At 29.3% G+C, this 23,657-nt stretch overlaps 1 protein-coding gene and 1 long non-coding RNA gene across 2 annotated transcripts in view; one reads left to right on the plus strand and one right to left on the minus strand.

The window, feature by feature from the left end:
- LOC139427195 (uncharacterized) overlaps window positions 1-15,207 on the minus strand; it is a 112,722-nt gene extending 97,515 nt beyond the window's left edge. The window contains exon 1 of the long non-coding RNA XR_011638331.2: window positions 14,677-15,207. This is a non-coding gene — a long non-coding RNA (uncharacterized LOC139427195). The remainder of the gene's footprint in view (window positions 1-14,676) is intronic.
- LOC107448874 (neuroligin-4, X-linked) overlaps window positions 1-23,657 on the plus strand; it is a 345,395-nt gene that overhangs the window by 317,812 nt on the left and 3,926 nt on the right. The gene's annotated exons all lie outside the window — the stretch shown is intronic.

Consider the following 23,657-nt stretch of genomic DNA (forward strand, 5'->3'; position numbering starts at 1 on the left):
TATTTCTGGTAATACTCAAGTTATAGGTCTGTCCAGGATTATCAACATTACATAGATAACTAGTGTCGTAATTTAAGTTACAAAAATACGACGATTCTTATTTTTGGTAATACTCAAGTTATGGGTCTGCCCAGGATTATCAACATTGCAATCAAGAGATTAAACAGTAAAGGGAATGTGTGTAAATAGTAATGCCTGTGATGTTTATTCTATGGTGTTTTATTAAGACAATTAGATCCTTTAAAATAAAAAATAACTAGTTCCGTAATTTAAGTTACAAAAATGCGATTATTCATATTTCTGGTAATACTCAAGTAATGGGTCTGACCAGTATTATCAACATTACAATAATGAGATTAAACTGTAAAAGGAATGTGAGTAAATAAATTTTGTGATAATGCTTGTGATGTTCTCTTCTCTGGTGCCCTGGTAAGACAATTAGCTCTGAAACAAAATACCCAATTCAATCTAAAAGTTAAAACTAATGCGATGATTCATATTTCTTGTAATACTCAAATTATTGGTCCGCCAAAGATTATCAACCTTGCAATCATGAGACTAAACAGTTAAGGGAATGTGTGCAAATAGCTCTTGTGATAATGCTTATGATGTTCACTTCTGTTGTGCCTTGGTGAGAGAATTAGTTCTTAAAAATAAAATACCTAGTTCAGTTTGTTAAATGAAGCTAAAAAGAATGCGATGAGTCATATTTCAGGTATAACTCAAGCTATGGGTCTGAAAATTATTAAAATTATTTAAATTATTTTTGGTTTCATTTGAATGTAATCATACATTTGTCCTCGCGGTAAATATTTCCTGATTAAATCACGTTATAAAGTACCAGCAATTCGGAAGCACTACATGTAAAATCGATTTTGACTGTAAATTATTGTACCGTGCATTTTATATTTATTTAATTCGAGAAATTCAGTGATTTTACGATAATTGTTGCTGTAAAAACTACGGTATATCACATGTTTTGTTCCGGAAAAAATGGATTTTAAGGTAAAAAGTAACGGTACCTTAAGTGCCTGTACTTTTTACCATTATTTGATCATGAAATTTTTTACAATGCTCTTGTCTTTTAGGTTTTTTGAAAATTTTTCTGTACAAAATTTACATATCGGAACGAAAAAAAAAGATATCATAAATACGTTCTGAAATCGTACGGCGTTAAATAACCATGACTTAAAAAAAAAAAAAAAAAAAAAAAAAAAAAAAAAAAACAGAACTGTTTTTCAAAATATAATAAAACAATATCTTATTTCCTAAAAAATATCATTAAAAACATTTTCGGACAATAAATAAATAAATATAGAATATTTCTTTGCATAAATAAACAAATCGAAAAATTCTTAAATTCGACTGTCTTAAATTATGGCAGGCTTGCTAGTATTGGCAAATCACCTTAGAAACAATAACAACAAACAAAGTATAACATTAAATTAAGTGTCAAGTACAGAAACATGACTTATAAAAATCAAATTAAAACAATCACAGACGCAAAACAACTAAACTACGAAGTTCAAATTAGGATGAAAAAAAGATGAATGTGTCTCATACTTCTTATAATAAAAAATAACCTTTGCAGTTTCGAAATCTCTCAAGATTATTGCCCATTTTTTAAAAACATTTTACTGTTTTTAACTATCGCATAAATATACTGCCCTGTTAAGGTTGGGTATAGAAAGAATGAAAAAGTAGCATATAAAAAAACAACTGAATTTAGAAGAAATATGGCCGATACATAAAAAGACAATTAATACAATTACGCATAGTGTCCGAATAACCCAAAAAGGGAAAAAAAACAGGAAAACAAACAAAGTATTTACCTGGTGTTATCTTCCAGAAAATCTATAGGAATAAAATCACTCAAAAAATAGTCACTTGTAAAAAAACCAATAGTTCTTTTATTTAGATGAATCCATGTTGAGAGACAGGAAAATAGTGGGGTGGAGTAGTGGGTGAAGAGTAGTAAATTCAGGAACACGGAACATTGGATGAAAACTGGCTTAGACGAGATCAACTTCAGGAACATGGGAATTTGGAATGAAACTGGCTTAGACTAGATCAAATTCGGGAACATGGGAATTTTTGATGAATAACTGGCTTAGACGAGATCAACTTCAGGAACATGGGAATTTGGAATGAAACTGGCTTAGACGAGATCAACTTCAGGAACATGGGAATTTGGAATGAAACTGGCTTAGACGAGATCAAATCGGAAACTGCATGTTGACGATCACTCTCCTCCATCTTAGAGATCAATTTTATCCATTAATCAATTAGTGATGATCGGTAGCCAAGGTGTTAGCAGCAATAAAACTCGGAAATTTTGATTTGAAGGCATATTGAGGCCAATATATTAGCAAAAAAGGCAGTCAGTGGAATTTTTCAATGGCTAAGAAAATGTTCATCTCATAAAAAGAAACTACACAAGAAAAATGGCGAAGGAGACGCCATCCTCACCTCCTAACGAGGACAGGATAAAAGTAAAATCACGCAACAGCGCGACGTGGAGTATGATACTCTCGAATTTCGAATGCAATCGTCATCTTTCCGCGCGCTCCTTTTATAAGATACAAAAACTTAAAGTTGAAGTTGTAGTGCATGTTGTGCAAGTTAAAGTTAAATTACCTAAAAATCACGAGTTGAGACGAAAAAATTGATTATGCGTTAAAAGTTACGGTTGAGAAACACAACATACACGCGGAGATGAAAGAAGCCGACAACCCCTGCGAATTCTCAGAAAAAAAGGGTGGAAACTTCTCGAAATAAAGGGGCTCTTTAAGGAGCTGGTAAGGAATTTTAGGGGGAGAATGTCCAAATTGCGCTACCGCTTAAGGGGCTAAAGAAAGATGAAAAAAAAGAATGTATTACAAAATTAAAAGAATTAGTATTATTGATTAAAAAAAAGAATATTTATAAATTAGGCTGTGACCTAATGTCACATTATACCCCCCACTGCAGAAAAAAAATTTTGAAGAAAAAAAAATTTTTTTTTTTTTTTTTTTTTTGTTTTTTTTTTTTTTTTGTTAAAAAAATATTAATCCAAAAGAATTTATAAATGAAATTAAGTTCTAACAGCCTGCAACTCCAGTTCACCACTACTCCACTTACAAATAGTCAGATGTTTACATAACAATCTATATCAAAACTTTTGATAGTAAGAGTCTGAAATGAGAAAAGCTGTGCCTCAAACATAAGACATACAAAAATTAGTAACACATAACAACACATACATATAAGCAGCTTTACATGGCTGCATCTTGATTAGTGAAAAGGCAAACAATGTTAATTGTTTGATAAATGGACGAAAAAAAACACAAAACAATCTTAATTGTTTGCTAAATGAAAACAAACATTTTGACACAGAATCGTCAACACATGTACTATAAATTAAACTTAAACAACATATGCCTTGATGCATGTGAATGCCTATAAGTGCAATAACACCCGTATAAAAAAATTCAGGCTACATGAAGTAGACTGAGAAAATCTTCTCCAAAGAAAATAACATTAAGGAGGTAAAATGGATAGTTGATTATTCAAAAAAATCTCACTTAGTAATAGTGGAAAAGCACTTTTTGAGGTAAAGGACATTAACTCAAATTATTCCTTGTAAGAAGGAATTGAAAAAAAATTGATTTGTTTGCTGGAAATATTTATGAAAAAAAATTGAAAAATTGCAAACAAACGAAAAAAAAATCAGGCTACCATTGTAGACTGACAATACTCCGAGCTTAAACGAAAAAAACTTTGTACAACATTTTGGACATCAATCCATTAAGTGAATTTTGAGAAAAAAAATTGAAACCAATCAAACAAGATTGATAAGTAGTAATCCGAGTTAAAACGACAAAAAAAAATAGTACACATCAAAATGTATACCTGAAACAAATCAAAGTCATTAGTGAGAGCAATAAGTGCATAGAAATTTATTAATTTTAGACTTGAAAAAAAATTTAAAAAAATTGCAATTAAACTTACTAGTTGTAACAGGAAAAGCCTAGGCAAAACATTAAACTTAACAAAAACTGCAAGGAATTTTAACACTTAAAAAACAACAAATTGACTCACAGAACTTTGACCAAAAAAACTGCTAAAACAAAACAAAAAAAACAAGGCCTTGACACATTGCTTACAAAAAGCATTACCTAACAAAAATTGCTGAACAATATACAATAACAAACTCAGCATCAACAATTTGTATAAAACAACATAACACAAAACAATAAAAAATCATAACAACCGTTGTGACACCTTGAGATGTACAATGAGGTGTACTTGTATACATTACTAATGCAAAGAGAATTCACACTCTGCAAAAAAATCCAAAAAATTTTGTATGTAATAATAGTGACTTATGACATACTAGAAAAGGAAAAAAAAAATACTGTACAGAACTACAGGGTCGAAAAAAATTGGCATTCGAAATCAAGCATCATTAATTAATTACAATTATGTGTTTAAGTAATTTTAAAAAAATACAAATATTACCATGAAATATTTGTTAAAAAAAATTGCAATCAGTTAGACATGAACAACCACAAACACGAACCCATACTTATAAGTGTGTAGAGTCGCAAAAAGGAAGGGCACTGCTCATCATCCACCATACAAACCATATCACAATTTGAATACCTCATTCAATTAAAAAAATGTTAGAACTATTGACAAAATTAGTTACAAGAACTGTATATCAAAAAAATTAACCAAAAGAATCACTGGTATTGCCTGACAAGTACTACAGGATCCCGATGTTCCGCGGATATGACGGCCAGCATCATATACACCGATGCCCAAATAACACCCATCACACATAACAATGTTACATTCAAACCAATTTAATTAGAAAAAAAATTTATTTACTTCTTAAATTGTAAGGACAAGCCTTAGGGAGAGTGAGATCACTATCACTTACACTAGGGGAGGTATCCAAAGAGGGATGAAAAAGCAAATTTTGCCTCCTATGAGGACATAGACGTAAACGGTCTATATGAACAGTTAATTTAGGTGCCTTCGTATTGTCCAAAAGTTGGATTACATAATCCACATCATTAAATTTTGACAAAATAGTAAACGGACCATCAAATTTAGGTTTAAACACATTAGTATGTTTTAAATAGACAATATCACCAATATTTAGTGATCTTAATTTTGCTTTCGCACCTTGTCTCGAATTTTGTTTGACTTGAGCTCGTTCAGAATTATGGTAAGCATTTTCATATGCAATATTGAGCTCATTTAAGGTCTCCAATAAATAGTGAGATTTATCCAAATGTATTGGTTCAACACTAGTTTCAAAACAATCAAAAATTAAGGCCAAATTACGACCAAAATGAAGTAAGTTAGGGGTGAATTTAGTTGAAGAGTGAATTGAACCATTGTATATATTTTGGTGAATTAATAAGCTGGTTGCAAATGACACACCTTTCTCATGTAAGGTTAAAACAGAAGACTTAATAGCTTGATTAATGCGTTCACTCATTCCATTACTTTGAGGATGAGCAGCACTGCTATGGGCTAATTTTATGCCTAACTTTTTATTGATTAATTCAAAAACCTCAGCTTTAAACTGAGTGCCTAGATCTGTTAATAGGTATAGCATTCTACCATAATGAGTAATATAATTCATTAAATGTTTAGAAACAGTCTCAGTGGTTAAATTGACTAGTTGGTTTAAAATTAAATGTCTAGAGAAATGATCTATGAAAGTTAAAATATATCCACAATTTTTAATGGGTCCTACAATGTCCATTGAGACAAATTGTCCAGGCCTCTGAGGTAGCCACATTGATTTTAAAGGAGCAGGCTTGCTCGCAGACTGTTTATGTTTAATACATAATTCACAAGACTTAACATAATTACAGGTATCACTGTAACAACTTTTCCAAAAATATCTTTTAGACACAAGCTCATACGTCTTTTGAATACCAGAATGGGAAACATGACAAATATTTAACACCTTAGATTTTAATGAATTTGGAACTACAATTCTGTGTTTATGAGGAAAAACCTCAGTGGCATACATTAATATACCATCATTTAAAAAGAAATGTTCAGTCTTAGATTGATTAATTAACGTGGGATTGTTTAAAAGAGAAATAATTTCCTGAATATTTTGATCTTTACATTGTTCAGATTTAAATGTGTCTAAAGAAATTTCAAGAGGGGAGTCATTATTAGTTAAAGCATGAATTACATGGTCTTCATTTATATCAGTGAAAGGTAAAATTAGTTCAGAATCATTACTATTTAAAGCAGGTTGACAAAAATTTGGATCAGGAGAACGACTAAACCAGTCGGCTAACACATTCTCATGACCAGGTATATGTATAAACTCAAAGGTATATTCACTCAAAGCAAGCAACCAACGTGTGATAATATCAGCAGGTGATGTAACCTTGCGATAATGTTTTAGGGGTTTACTATCACTCAGAATTGTAAAATTTCTATTATAGAGGTAAGATTTAAATGCTGTAACACCCTTAAAAATTGCATAAAGCTCCAATTTGATGGCGGGATAGTTTTTCTCAGATTTGGACAGAGCCTTACTAAAAAAGAGACAGGGCGAAGAGATCCTTCATGCTCCTGCATCAAAACTGCTGAAATACCTAATTTGCTCGCATCAGTATTTAGGAAAAACGGTTTACTGAAATCTGGTAATTGAACAAAAGGTTTCGAAAAAAATGCATTCTGTAATGCATCAAATGCCCGCTGTTGTTCGTCACTCCATTTAAATTTAGATTGCTTTGTAGCAACTTTAGTCAAGACAGCAATTAATTGGGCGAAATTTGGAATTAAATGGCGATAAAAGCCACACACACCTATAAACTTCTTAACCTGTTTGGCATTACGAGGGGTAGCAAATGAAGTAATTTTGGCTATATTGGATGAAGTAGGGGTTATACACTTATGGGAAATTACAAAACCAAGATATTCAACAGAATCTTTAAAGAAAGAACATTTATTAGGAGCTAAAGTTAAGTTGTATTTAGTTAAAATTTTAAGTAACGCTGATATTCTATTAGTCATTTCCTCAAAGGAATTTGCTCCGATTAAGAAATCGTCTTGATAAGCGTGGATACCTTTAATACCCTCAGTGTTTAATTCCTCAATAATTAGGTCTACTAAAGCCTGGAAAGTACTCGCTGCCGTTTTGAGGCCAAAAACGAGTCGTCTATTAGCGAAGGATCCAAAAGGAGTAGTGAAAGTTAGTATGTCCTGTAGGTGTTCAGGAAGCATAACCTGCCTATAGGCTTCTCGAATATCACACTTTGTGAAAAATTTATAAGAAGAAATTTCATTAATTATCGTGCTTATTTTAGGCAAAGGGTAAGTGGAGCTTTCTACCACTGCATTAAGTAATCTTAAGTCCAAAGCTAACCGATACTTAGGTTTTCCCTGACTATTCTCTGAGTTTTTCTTTTTGACAAGGACTAGTGGAGCAGCCCAATGGCTAACATGCCTATGAATAATCCCGGCTTCCACTAATTCATCTAATTCTTGTTTAATGTCATCCCTTAAAGCATATGGAATTTCAAATGGTAAGGTTTTTATAGCATTGTCATTTTTCAATGTTAAAGAGGGAACCACACGATCAGTACATCCTAAAGTTTTTATGGTTTTAGAAAATGCAGCAAAATTTTCCAATAAAATGTTTTGAAGAATTAATTTTTGATCAGTGTCTAAATGTGCTAAATCAAAATCAGTAGATTTTAGTTCATCTTTTCTTAAATTTAAAATATCCTGAGAAGCAGTAATTAAATTACACTGTTCTAGATTAGTACAATCATTTAAATCTACATTATTACCATCATTACTATTTTGGACAACAAAATTACAAATAATATAACCTATATTCAAGCCTTTATTTAAATGAACAGTGTTATCAGAATTATTTTGGATTATTGTATTAAACATATTATTGTCAACAACATTAATAGAAGGATGAATATTAATTTTTGAATTATAAGTAGGTGTGAAATACACTTCTTTATTTGTTTGATTAGCAAAAGAATTAATTCTTAAATGGGCAATGGCAGTCTCGCCTGGCTCAATTGTGAGTTTATTTTTTAAAACTACATCAATCTGTTCATTATTGGTATGATTAGAAGCTAACTTATCAAAATTATTTAAAGGAATACAAAAATTACTAAATTGCACCAACTCGTCTTGGAATTTAATAAGAACATTATGTGTTCTTAGAAAATCAAAACCTAGAATTCCCTGAAAAGTATCACTCTTAATATCTGCAATAAAAAATTGATGTCGAAAAAAATTATTATGGATTTTAAAGGAAATTTCCGCACACGCCGAAAATTGAAGCTGAGAATTAACTGTTCTTATTTGGACTTTTCTTGATAAGAATTTTACTTTATTATGAGCCCTAATTGCATTGAAAGTATCTAATGTCAATAATGAGACTGACGACCCACTATCGAGTAGAAAATTTACATTAACATTTTTAAAGCTAGAAGCAATTGTAGGAAGATTAATTTCATGTGAAACAATATTTATGTGTTCAATATTTTCTTTATATTTACAGTTAGTCAAAAACTCCCTAATAGTAACATTTGAATTATACATAGATTCTGACATAAACTCATTTATATCAAAGATTTTGGATGGTTTGGTGGATGAGAAGACAGGGCCATCCCCTACTGCCTCCTGCGAGAGTTTAAAGGATTGTTACCTCTATGATTAGTATTATTATTAACCCTCGGTCTAAATTGGTCATTTTGACTAGGAATCTGTGGTGGTGGATACTGCGGTGCAGTGAACCTGGGAGAAACCATGGGGAACTGTGGCGGAAAAGAATGCATCGCCAATGGCCCGAATGAATTTTGTCTTAAATGTCTGAGATACGTTCGACACACACTCATGATATGCCCAGACCTATTACAGAAAACACAGTGAAGGTTTGGAGTTGGTCGAGGTTGTTCATGTCCAACCCGATCCTGGTTCTGTACAGGGTGAAGTAAAAGGGGACATAATTTAGTGCTGTGGGGTTTCGAACATATATTACAATTAGACTGCATAGTCTCAATTTTTGTTGTCAACATTTCGAGTTGTTTTGAAATTAAGGTGAGCTGATCAGGTGCAGCAGAAGCACACTGAGTCACCGCATGAGCTGCGACTAAAGGAGTAGCCGATCCAGCTAATGATTGTTGAATTGTCACAATATGATTGGCCCTTTTGACCATCTCGCGGTAGTCTTGTATTCCCTCAATGAGAATAGTCTCCTTAAGGTGCAAAGGGATTGCAGATAAGAACTGCATGGCTTTTATCCGAGACAAAGCAGTTTGGTCATTTATAAAGTTATATGCCTTATGGGCAAGAGAATCTATCCTATATTCTAAATTTTTGATAGTTTCAGAGGGCAAAAGGCTGATTGCCTGAAATTTTGCCAAGTCAGCCGAGGAAGAATCTTCTTGTTTGAAAAAATTTTGAAGCAGCTGACATGCATCCTCGAACTTTGTGACCACCCTACATTCAGGTGAATTCTGAAAAAAAGTGAGAGCAGCCCCAGACAATTTTGATTTTAATAAGTATAAAGCAGCCGAATTATCAAATTGATTTAATTTTACTAGATCTTTAATTTGGTTCAGGAACCACTCTACATTCTGAGAGTTTCCAGAAAATTCTGGACTATTGAAATTGAATTTAGGGGTTTGCCTATTGGCCTCTATGTTATTTACGTTGTCAGGCATAATTATTGGATTAGAATAAGTTCTATTACGGGTTTGAATTGGGGTCATCTAATGAAAAATATTAAGTAAATGATAGTATCAATTAAACAAGTATTATTACTAATTGTAACCATTTGGTAACCTCATGAAAATAATATAAACATTGAAATATAATAAATTTTAGTACCAAGAAAAACACAATTAAAAAATTATGTAACCCTTCAAATTAATCATATAACGATATACTTGCATAAACAAGAAATATCAACCATTAGAAAAAAAATATTGTCATTAATTATTTCAAAGTGCAAATAAATACCCAAACATTTTCAAAAACCAATCTATTGTAGTATAATATATTAGAACACTAATAATTTAGCAATATAGGAGAGTAAGACATTGGCAATACCTATTAAAAATCAATTCAATAACCTTTCAACAAAATAATCAATTAAATTTTTTAAACATGACCTATTTCAAAAGCATAATAAGCAAAATATTTAGTTCACAGAAAATTTACCAAATATTAAATAATGATTATTATTTTAACCAATTGCTGTGAAAAAATTTTATTTTTCAAATAATTTATGTAAACATCAATTTTATAAATTAAAAGGATTCTTATTTTTAAATTGTTATATGAAAAATTATTTACCAAATCTTATCCAATTACTACTTACTATTTAATCAAAAATATTTATATTAATCATCCTAATCAAAATCGTTATTTTTAATCACTATTATAAAACAATTGTAATATTCAATTACAGAAATTATGACAAATAATTATTATCAACTCAACTTAAAAAATTATCTATTTGGTTATTGTATGAAACAAATTAGTAAATAACCAAAACAAGATATTAATGAACTAATCAAAACATAAAGTCTATTAAAAAAAATTTGATTACATTGCATAATTTATTATTGTTTACTTGGTTATTCTACCAAAAACTATTGAAATAAACAATTCATTTCCTACTCCAAACTTAAAGAAATTTATTGAAATTAAATGTATTAAGCATTGAATAATAATATCTTACTTTACTCATAGTAAAAAAATTAATTTGAAATCACTGGTCAAAATAAATTTATTTGAAAAACTATATACACCAACCGAAAAGCGGAACGGCACCAGATGCCCTGTTAAGGTTGGGTATAGAAAGAATGAAAAAGTAGCATATAAAAAAACAACTGAATTTAGAAGAAATATGGCCGATACATAAAAAGACAATTAATACAATTACGCATAGTGTCCGAATAACCCAAAAAGGGAAAAAAAACAGGAAAACAAACAAAGTATTTACCTGGTGTTATCTTCCAGAAAATCTATAGGAATAAAATCACTCAAAAAATAGTCACTTGTAAAAAAACCAATAGTTCTTTTATTTAGATGAATCCATGTTGAGAGACAGGAAAATAGTGGGGTGGAGTAGTGGGTGAAGAGTAGTAAATTCAGGAACACGGAACATTGGATGAAAACTGGCTTAGACGAGATCAACTTCAGGAACATGGGAATTTGGAATGAAACTGGCTTAGACTAGATCAAATTCGGGAACATGGGAATTTTTGATGAATAACTGGCTTAGACGAGATCAACTTCAGGAACATGGGAATTTGGAATGAAACTGGCTTAGACGAGATCAAATCGGAAACTGCATGTTGACGATCACTCTCCTCCATCTTAGAGATCAATTTTATCCATTAATCAATTAGTGATGATCGGTAGCCAAGGTGTTAGCAGCAATAAAACTCGGAAATTTTGATTTGAAGGCATATTGAGGCCAATATATTAGCAAAAAAGGCAGTCAGTGGAATTTTTCAATGGCTAAGAAAATGTTCATCTCATAAAAAGAAACTACACAAGAAAAATGGCGAAGGAGACGCCATCCTCACCTCCTAACGAGGACAGGATAAAAGTAAAATCACGCAACAGCGCGACGTGGAGTATGATACTCTCGAATTTCGAATGCAATCGTCATCTTTCCGCGCGCTCCTTTTATAAGATACAAAAACTTAAAGTTGAAGTTGTAGTGCATGTTGTGCAAGTTAAAGTTAAATTACCTAAAAATCACGAGTTGAGACGAAAAAATTGATTATGCGTTAAAAGTTACGGTTGAGAAACACAACATACACGCGGAGATGAAAGAAGCCGACAACCCCTGCGAATTCTCAGAAAAAAAGGGTGGAAACTTCTCGAAATAAAGGGGCTCTTTAAGGAGCTGGTAAGGAATTTTAGGGGGAGAATGTCCAAATTGCGCTACCGCTTAAGGGGCTAAAGAAAGATGAAAAAAAAGAATGTATTACAAAATTAAAAGAATTAGTATTATTGATTAAAAAAAAGAATATTTATAAATTAGGCTGTGACCTAATGTCACATATACTATAAGATGAAAAAAAATTGAAAACTTAAACCCTCGTATTGCGGGCAATTTTACTTTTACCATAAAATTAAAAAAGAAAATTGCAGCTCAATTCTTTTTCTTTTACAACATTTTTTTTCATCGTAAAAATTCTGTCAATACAAAACAAATATAATCTTTTTCAATAAAATAACTTAAGTCACTGAGAGCATTTACAAAAACTATGTGATAATCGAGTTTACTTTTTCTGATCTAAACCATTATCGAAATGATGATTCGAATGAGGAATATAATTTAAAGTAATCCGCCCTAAATAAAATATCCAACATAGATATTTTCAGGCATGAGATAAATACAAAAATAGTACTAAGACTCTGAAAGAGGAAATAATGGTGGAGAAAACCGTAATGCGGCATTTTGATTAAAACATAACAATGACTATCTCAAAATGCAAATTTATTGCTTGATAGAATAAATTTAATACTTAAAACTTTTTCCTGTAAAGGTAAAATATATAAATTGCACTTCAATTCAACTACCTTTTTATCAGTTTTGCTACCTCATTATACCAAACAGGCATAAACTCTTTTGAAATAATTATATTTAGGTTTTTGACAGCGTTTCCAAAATAAATATATGAGCCGAATTATCTTTTTCAAACAAAAATTAATGTATTACAGATGAGGATGCTTGTGTGTTAAATAACTGCTAAAAAGTATCCAACTGAAAAGAAAGTGTCACATACAGCCACGAGTTGTTTTGAGAGGTATTAACAAGACAGATATATTTTAAGACATCAGATAAAAACAAAATGCAGCAAGATACTGTAAGAGAAAATATTGGGTGTCGTAACGCGATATTTCTGAACTAAATAGAACATCCATGACTTTCTCAATAATAAATATACTTTTTGATAAAATATGCTTAAACGCACTTCCCATAAAGTTAAAAATAAATAAAGTTGCAGCTGAACTCTACTCTTTTTCTCGTTTACTGCGTAAACAGTGGCGTAGCTATTGGGGAAAAGAAGTGACATCTGCGAAAGTCATAGGGGGTTCAAAAATAATGAAAAATAATTAGATATAAATTCTATAAATAAATTGTTTTCTTCTTTAAATATCACCAGTTTCATTAGCAAATTACAGTCACTATAAATTCGCCAAACTTCGTTCCGAATTAGCTATGAGTTGAACTGGAAGTCTATTTCTAGCTGGCGTTGTACAACCGACCCTATTCTTACTTTACGATTATGAATGTTCAATTCCGTAGCCTTATAATTTTGAATCCATCCCCGCAGACAAGGAAACTCCTGGATAAAGCTTTGGGACAAAGTGGCATTTTTGATGGTACTATCCCACACTTGGGTTGCATGGCGAGGAAAACCACGAAAACCTCCCATTGTTAACCCAAAGGCAAGAGGACTCCAACCAATAATCCGCCTAGCACTGAGGGTATTTTACTCAGCACTGTGGTTGGTGCGAACTGGAAGCAGAATTCGTATCAACCAGTCACTGGGATTTGAATCTGAGTCATCTTATCAATCAAACACAGTAAATGCGATCAAAAACATCTAAGTGGTATAGAAACTACATTAGTATTATATATTGTTAAATTTTAAACTGAATCGAAAGTTATCACGCAACGTTGTTTTTGACAAAATATTTTATTTAAGTTGAAAAAATAGGATTCTAGGTAAAATTTAAAAATCCTGCACCAAGTGCGGGGAGTTTTACATAATCATTTTAGAGTGGTCCCAAAAAGCCTCCTATAAGTCTCAAGGCATAATGAAATGGGGCGCAAAAACTGAATTTGCTCCTAGGTGCTGTAAGCCTTAGCTACGCTTCTACGTGGGAACTTAATACAAAACTTTTAATAAATTATCCTAAGGTTTTTTTGACAGTGTTTCCAAAAGAGGTGTGTGAGCCGAATTCACTTTTTCGACCAAAACCAATATATTAAAAGAATAGGATGAATATATGTTAAAAAGTTGCGGGAAAAATTTTCAACATGAAAGAAACAGTCATATACAGCCACGAGGCATTGAGAAGAATCTTAACGAGACAGATGTATTTTCAGACACCAGATATCAATATATTCTATGCAAAATTTAAAAATCCTGCACCAAGTGCGATGAGTTTTACAGAATCATTTTAGAGTGGTCCCAAAAAGTCCCCTATAAGTCTCACAGCATAATGAAATGGGGCGCAAAATCTGAATTTGCTCCTAGGTGCTGCAAGCCTTAGCTACGCCTCTGCGTGGGAACTGTGTTAATACAAAACTTTTAATAAATTATCTTAAGGTTTTTGACAGTGTTTCCAAAAGAGGTGTGTGAGCCAAATTCACTTTTTCAACCAAAGTCAATATATTAAAAGATTAGGATGAATATATGTTAAAAAAATTTGCGGAAAAAAATGTCCAACATAAAAGAAACAGTCATACACAGCCACGAGGTGTTGAGAAGAATCTTAACAAGACAGATATATTTTCAGACATCAGATAAAAACAAAAATGGAGCTAAGACATTGAAAGAGGAAATAATGGGTGAGAAAGTCGTTAAGAAACACAATTAAAAAAAAGCGAAGTTTTTTTTAATTAGAAATAAAAAAAATGGCGCTTACCATTTTTCCATTCATTGGCCAAGCACTGGTACTTTGAGCCTTAGTAATTAATCCCGGTGATGTAACTGCAACTGACACTAATGACTATGTACAGCGTTCTGGCAGAGTGCCACTGAAATCTTGCAATAGAAGTAGAAAGGGAGTGACAGCTTTCCATTAAACAATAGAATAGAAGAACATGATTCAATTTCTCTCTTTTTTCAGTCATTTTATTCTGTGTGAGTCTTTTCTTATTTCTGTCTTGCTGAACTGAAAGCGAAACGTATGAATCAAAGGATAAATGACATAAGTGAAATTTCGATACATTTCGGAAATAAAGACAATACATAGTGATTAGGAATGAATGTGTAACTTTTTTATTGTTCTCTTTGAAAAATTGATAATTTTTAAACAATTAGATGATGTATGTTTGAACGCTTTTTTCGACGCCAATTGAATTTCCATTTCGGATGCAATTAAAGATATCTCAGAAGAGGAGAATTGTAATGATGTAACTGAAGATTAGGGCTACTTTAAGTGTGTTGATGTCCTCTTTTGAAATAATTCATGTTTTTAATTATTTTATTATTATATGTTAAAATTCATATTCTTATTTATTAAAATTTTTTCATAATATACTATAAAAATATTCCGGATCAAATTGAAAATTTTTAAACAATTGAAAATTTTATGATTGAATGAATTGAAAAATTTATAATTTTTAAACAATTGAAAAATTGATTATGGAATAAATTGGAAAATTGAAAATTTCTAAACAATTGAAAAATTGATAATTGAATAAATTGAAAATTTGATAATTGAATAAATTGAAAAATTAATAATTGAATAAATTGAAAAATTGAAAATTTTGAAACAATAAAAAAATTTATAATTGAGTAAATTAAAAATTTATAATTTTTAAACAATTAAAAAATTTATAATTTTTGAACAATTAAAAGCTTGATAATTGAATAAATTGATAATTTTTAAATAATTAGATCATTTATGTTTAAACGCATTTTCCGACGCCAATTAAATTTCCATTTCGGATGCAACTCAAGATGTCTGGGAAAATGAAAATTGTAATGATAAAGCTGAAGATTAGGGCTATTTTAAGTGTTTTAATTTCCTCGTTTGATATAATTAATATTTTTAATTACTTTATTAGTATATGTTAAAATTCTTATCATTATTTATTAAAATTATTTTATCATATACTATAAAAAATTCCAGTTCAAATTACTGTATAAATTACAGGATGTTTAGGTATTATGCCAGCAATTATGGTAAATTGGATCTTATAAGATCCAATTTACCATAAATTCCATTTTGGCAGTAAAATATTATACTGCACCGGCACTCTGAGTGCCTGTACTTGTTACTGTAGTTTAATCCAGAAATTTTTACAGTGTATGAGCAAAACGTATTCTAGCGTATGAGACTAAAAAGAAATATCATGAAACATAGGAATAATGTTATTGTTGGAATCTCGAAGTGTTTTTATAAAAAGGCAATTTGTTATTATACTTTGGTTTCAAAATTTATAACTTTCAGCCTTTAGATTAAATATTTGTAGCATATTTTTCATATTGAGTTGAATTTTTTGAAGTTTGTTGAATTTTGAAAATTTCATAAAATAAATCATTGTACAATCCCTCACAAGCTAATTTTCTATCTAAGAACTCCATAGGGTATAATTCTACTTACCACAAATCTTTCAAAAGAGCTTCATTTTTGGAATACAGAGTTACCAAGAAACCATTTTAATAGAACAATGGTAGGAAAATCGAAGTATTCCACTTCAAAAGCTCAATATCTGAACCATTTCGCATTCAACTGGTTCAACATTTGCTAAGGTAGGGAGCGGGAATTAGTTCCTTATTTATTAAAGCTGTAACCAGATATCATTGCAATTTCCTACAAAGCATGGTTTTTGAATGTCTCTGTTTATTTTAATTGACAATTAATAATTTTTAATTCATTTAATTAGTAATATTTATTTTATAAATAATTTATCTTAATTAAAAATAATTTATTTTACCTAATTAGTTTATTTAAAACTAAACGAAAAATATTAAAAGTAAAATTGAATCAAGACAGGAAATATGCTAATACAACTTAATCAAATAAAAACTAAAGTAAAATATTCTTAATAAATTCAAAGTGTTAAAGAGTTTAAATTTTTTACTTTCAATTTTTCAGATGCTAATTTTTGATCATTTCATTTCGGTATAAACCTACTTACCATGAGTCATTCATAAGATCTTTGTGACAAAGAGTTATAAGTAAACAAACAAAGTGCTATAAAATGTAATAAAAACCAAAAAGAAATAAAAGTAATAGAAAAATAAAATAACTCCAATCGAACTAAAGTAAAAACATATTTAAATAACTTCTAAAATGAGAATATTACTAAAAATTTCAAATCGTGTCCTAAAATCAATCATTGTTCAATCCCTCGTAAGCTAGTTTTCTATCTAACAACTCACTTTGGTTTAAACCTACTTACCATAAATCTTTCAAAAGAACCTCATTTTTGGGATACAGAGTTACCAAGAAACCAACATTATGATGGATGATCAAATAAAACTTCTGATTAGAATTCCAGATTGCGCCCATCATGAAAGCAGTAGCATTATTTGCACAACGGAAGCCCTTGAGCGAAAGACCTTGGCGCACAGTAAAGAACTCTTCGCAATTCTCCAACCAAATCCTTCATTCACCATATAAACACCAGGAACAAATGTTGCGATACCGCTCTGAATCTGCGGGATGAAACTTAAGGAAACACTTATAAGGCTGGACGTCAAATTTATCAGCAAAGTATCCAGCTGACCAAATCTCTCTCATCCGGGACACTCAAATGTCACCTTTCCCATTTCAATAGAACAATGGTAGGAAATTCGAAACATTCCGCTTCAGAAGCTCAAAATCTGAACCACTTCTCATTCAACTGGTTCAGCATTGGTTTAGGTTGGAAGTGGGGGTTAGTTCCTTATTTACTAAAGCCGTAACCAGGTAACATAGCAAATTTGCCGAAAAGTATAGATTTGAGTGTCATTGTTTATTTTAATTAATAATGTGTTTCTAGATTATTTTATGTTTAAAATAAGTGATTAATTTTGAATTATTGTTTATTTTATGAATTTAGCATTTTCAATAATCGTCTTAGTGACAAAATACTTTAAAATGGGATAATGCGTTTTTTAAATCTTTGACGCAAACTTTTTATTAAACATATTTTTCATTATTTTGCATTAATTTGGTCAAAATAAATGAAAAATATTATTTACAAATTTTCGGTGTCCCAATAGAACGAGAAACACTGTAAATTTTACCATATTCTGATAGTTTTGACCACGCTTTACTTTTCGCTGTGCAGTAGTTAATTGTTAATTTTTTTTTTGTTGCTTAGATTTGATTATGGATGATAAACGTTTTTGTCTGTAGTTGGGGAATTAGACTTTTCAGCTTTATTTAGCATTTTGAAGCAGAATTTTTATTCAACATATTTTTCAAACTTTTTTTATTATTTTGTATTAATTTAGACCAAAAGAAGTGAAAAGTATTACATTTAGCATTTTAGTAGTTTATTGTTACGAAATACAGCAAAAAAGACCGGTACTTTTCTTTGCCTTAAAGCTAAAATTCTTTTCAAAAAAGGATTTTAATAAATTTTCACTTATTTTCAGTTATTTTGATCTAAAAGATATGGCTATTCACCACTGAAATTTCTTCAATTTACAAAATCAGTTAATTACTGATAATATTTTGAATATGAATGAAAAAAGAAAAAAAGCTGCGTTTTTTTTTATCTTATATTTCGGTACAAAAATAATTCCAATCTAAAAGATTTTTAGTAACTATTAGACTATTTTTATAATTAATGTACTAAAGTATGTTTTGTTTGCAATTAGAGTGCCAGAAAAAAAATATATAAAAGGGACACCAGCGTCCCATTTGCTCATAAATTAAAAAAATAAAAATGAACCTCGAATTTAAAAAAAAAAAAAAACAGCCTAGACTTTATCCAAAAAATTTATACGTAGGACTCAATTTCTCTCTTCCCTTTTTTGCGCACATTTTAGAAGTAAATCTAACAATTCATGATTTAATTTAAAATAGAATTAAATTATAAGTATTTCATAAAGATTAAACTTTCTTAATGTAATTTTAATGTGTTATGTAATTACGTATCACGTTAAGAATTTCCTTTAATTAATTTATTCTTAACTATTATCATAATTATTTAAAGTTGTTCTACACTGTTATCATTTGAACGCTTCATTTAATTAACTATTTCATAAAAAATTATTTACCCTTTATCTAAACCTCTTATTTTGACTTACATAAACAAATTATGAAATTCAATTCCTGAAGAGAATAACACGAAGTGTATATTTATGTATATAAATATATATATATATATATATATATATATTTATATACATAAATATACACTTATATATATATATATATATATATATATATATATATATATATATATATATATATATATATATATATATATATATATATATATATATATATATATATATATATATATATATATATATATATATATATATATATATATATATATATATATATATTAATTTATTTCATTTTGGAAATGGTAACAACAAATGATGGCATAATTGCTCAATTAAAACTTTTTCGATCTTATTTATTCAAATTAGTTCTTCACAGTTATCGCATTTAAAAGTGACACTTCTTAAAATTATAGCAATTAAAACAATCGAAATACCGAAAATAATAATGGAAGAGAAAATGATTCTATAAGCTCGATAATTACGCAAAAACTGATGACATACGATCTACTTTATTACGAAAAAGATATTAAAGTCGAATAAATGGCGTAAAGCAGTTAGCGTAACGAAAAAAACTTTTTATTCTGAAAATGTCGAGATCAAAAAAGATAGGAAAACGTAATAATCGAGTTCTAAAATATAGAGAATCATTTGTTTTGATATATGAACACGGCTTATTCTTAAAAGTCTTCTGTCACTATCAAATCTGCTATGTTATAAATAGCACGATTCATTGCTCTTAGAAATTCAATGAAGAGGAAAAGTAATTCAGAATTTTATCTGAAACCAATTTCATAACTCAGATTTTTACTTTTCGTTTTAGTTTGAATAATAACAGGTTAAATGAGTTTCTCAGTTTTTTTCGTTTTGCTTTTTCGCAATTTATTTCATAAAGATTTTTTTCTCCGGGCCAGTTTTTTTTTTGTGAAATTTCTTTTGACTTGCGCTTTTTCGTCAATGTGAATTTTCTATGTGTGCAATTTTTATTTATTTTAATAGCATTTTTTTTTACTACTAATCCCCACTGTATTCTCTTACAACGAACTTTTAACTTTGTTTAGGTTTACAGTAATTCTGCACAGCAGCAAATATGTTTTTTTCCCGCCAACTGATAGGGGAAAAAAGGGAATTTATGATTCGTTTTTTGCTTTACTTTTTATGCTGGGGGAAAGAACAACATTTAGAATTTTCCGTAAAATACTATCGTGGTTTATTCATTTATCATTAGACTTTACTTTTAAAATGCTGGTTTTTTTTATTGAAAAAAATGTTACTTAGTCCTCCCTTATCTGATTTCCATTTGCGACTGCAATTTGTTTATTAATATTCAGCAAAAAACTTTTGAACGTATTTTTTTTCTTAAAATATCAGAATTATAATAACGGCTTCATACAGCTTCATCAGCAGCTAAACTAAGTGTCCCTTAGGAAATAGTTCAGACGACAGCTTCATTAAAATGATCTATCGGGGGTAATAGTCTTTATCCTTTACGACTTTTTCATAAAATTCTGTTGGGAATGTATATATTTAATAAATAAGATATTTCTTGTAAAGAGCTATAATTTATTTTATTGAAAGCTACAGATATGGCATTTTTATAACTCTGTTGATAAGATTAAGATGATAAAAATATTCTTACTTTATACTTAAGATTAAATTAAAATTGTGTTTAATAAGAAATTATGCTCCTGTGTTTTTCTAGAAAAATTATTAAATTCAAAATCTTCTCTTATTTCATATTAGGAAATTTATTTATCAGTTGCACAATTATTGCTCATAGAATTGTTAATTGATCGTAGGAAAAATGAAGCAAATATTCGAAAATAAATATATGACAAGGGATTTCAAAAAATGATTTTTCCTGCTTATAACCAAGCAATCTGTTTTAAATTATTTTTAATTGCAATACACAATTAAAACATTTCTTTAAGTCACAAATTTTAATAAATAGTTTTATTATTATTTTTTTAATTTGGTCATAAATAAGATCTAGAATAAATGTCACCTGAGAGTTTTTCAAAAATACAAATTTACATAGATATAAATAAAAGAAATGCTTATATACTAAAGTAAAAATTTTGTTCAGCATTAGTTTTAGTTCTTCCTTCTGATCAAAAGTTTGAAAAAATAATACTTAAAATAAATTTTCGCGCAATAGACATTTTTAGTTAATTCTAACTAAATAGTTGTATTGATTATTATCGCACTAAATTTCGAATATTTAATACGGAAATTGGCGTGTAAAGGTATCTTTTGTTTGTATAAATAGCACGAAAAAGAGTTATAGTCACCGTGAAAGATTCTGGATGAAATTTGGGTAAAAAGATTTGGATATTTGTATGCAGAAAATCCTTAAAATCAATTTTTTTCAGTGCAGAAATAATTATCTTATTACAGTGATTCAGTAAATATTACTGTAAAAATTACCGTATATAAGATTTTTTGCTTCGTAAAACTTTGCCCATAAAATGGATTTTATTGTATGAGGACAATACTTGAAAACTGGTAATTTTTATCGAAATTTTATCCGTAATTTTTTATAGTGTAGAATCTACACAAATAATTAAATATTTAAATAGAAATGCTTATTTTGTAAACTCACTTTTCCTTTAAAAACAATGCTAAATCATGATATGTAGTTAATACATAGTCGCGTCGTGCTACGTAGTCACGGGGAAGAATGTATTATATAATGGGAAAAGGTGCATAATTGTTATCATTAGAAAAAAAAATTTTTTTTATCCTTTTACCCGTCGCGAATAACAAAGTTTTATAACGAGTGATTTTAATTTAAATTAACAATTAATATTCCTTAAAACTCATTTTTAGTTTTCCAATATGATAAAAAATAACAATTTGTTTTGGTATCTGCTCTAACAAAGCAGTTTCTGTAAAAAGTATAAAAAAAAGTATCTAAAATTAATTCCTCTTTCAAGTTTCATTTTTAAAAAAAATTACCTCTTCGATATGAAGCACTTGATAAGAATGTAAGAATACAATCCACTGTGAGTAATCAAAAAATAAATATTACGATTTGTTCTTCATTCATTATTAGCATTATTAAAAGTATAGTTCTGACTAAAATTAATTTAACATTTCCGTATATTATCACACTAATAAAAAATATGCTACTTTTAAAATTATTCATCAAAATTAATAATTAAAAACAGTTCTGTCTGTTTCTTAAATTGAAATACCATTCGTAAAATGCATTATTAATTTCAATACTATGTTCTTTTAAAGTAATCATATTTGCCTTAATTCATAATATTAAACAATAACAATATAGACTTAGTTCCCATTACAAATTAATGACTTTATAAAAATAATAGTGAATTATTTTGTAAACTTTTTTCAAAGTTATCAGATTGTTTTAAAAAATTGTTACCACTCTCTATTTATTATAAATGAAATTATTATTATATTTCTTTCATTTCACTGCATCCTATGATAATAGAATAATTTTATTCTCTATTCAATTTTCGAAAATATTATCCTATAATAAAATTATTTTTCGTCGGTCACATCAATTGAATTTTAAAAGGATTTTTTATATAAAAGAAAAACATTTATTGAGAAATAACACGAAACCTCTTAATTTCAAATAATATTACATCGTACCCCACAAAGTAATTAAGTATGAAAAAAGATCGTTATATAAGTACGCTTTTAGCCATTGATTAGATTAGAGTCAGAATATAACTTAAATTTAATTCTTTCTAAATTTTAAGTGAATATTTGTGTTCCAAGTATGCAAACTTTTAATTTTCAATCAAGATTTTTCCAAATAGTTTTATTGCTATAAACAAACCTTTTACCGTTTTGAAACTTGTTTGGACTGTGGAATGGCTTTTTTCCTTTTATTCCTGCCTCAACATTTCGAAGGAAAATGTTTATGTATTTATTGTTTATAAGTACTGCTCAACGTTTTTTTAAAATTCGATTTCGCAGAAACTATGACACGTATTTGGCTTTTTTTGTTTTGCCTTTCAAAATCATATTTTTTAAATTGGTGCATGAAATTGTATACCTTGCTATTCAAAATTGTTTCAACTATTATTAAATAAAACAATAAATATTTGCTAAAAGTTATTTCTGGCAAGGATCTTTCTTTGAATAAATACATTTTACTAAACAAAATGTACAAAATTTTCAAATCACTTAAAGATCTTTCGAGATATGGTGAAATGTGATAAAAGTAAAGTTAACATTAAGGGATCATAACTTTGGACCGCTCTCCTGACCAAACTATTATGACCATATTTACCTAAAAAATGCATGTTTGTTCGGAGAAAGTATGTTTTTGTTTCTGATTACAAAACATAAATTATAGTCTGCACTTATTAATTAGCATATTTAATGTCACCGTTAAGTTAACATTAAGGGGTCATAACTTTGGACCGCTCTCCTGACCAAACTATTATGACCATATTTACCTAAAAAATGCATGTTTGTTCGGAGAAAGTATGTTTTTGTTTCTGATTACAAAACATAAATTATAGTCTGCACTTATTAATTAGCATATTTAATGTCACCGTTAAGTTAACATTAAGGGGTCATAACTTTGGACCGCTCTCCTGACCAAACTATTATGACCATATTTACCTAAAAAATGCATGTTTGTTCGGAGAAAGTATGTTTTTGTTTCTGATTACAAAACATAAATTATAG

The sequence above is a fragment of the Parasteatoda tepidariorum genome, chromosome 12 (genome assembly GCF_982258835.1).
Source record: "Parasteatoda tepidariorum strain Cologne lab strain chromosome 12, Ptep-v5.0, whole genome shotgun sequence".
NCBI lineage: Eukaryota > Metazoa > Arthropoda > Arachnida > Araneae > Theridiidae > Parasteatoda > Parasteatoda tepidariorum.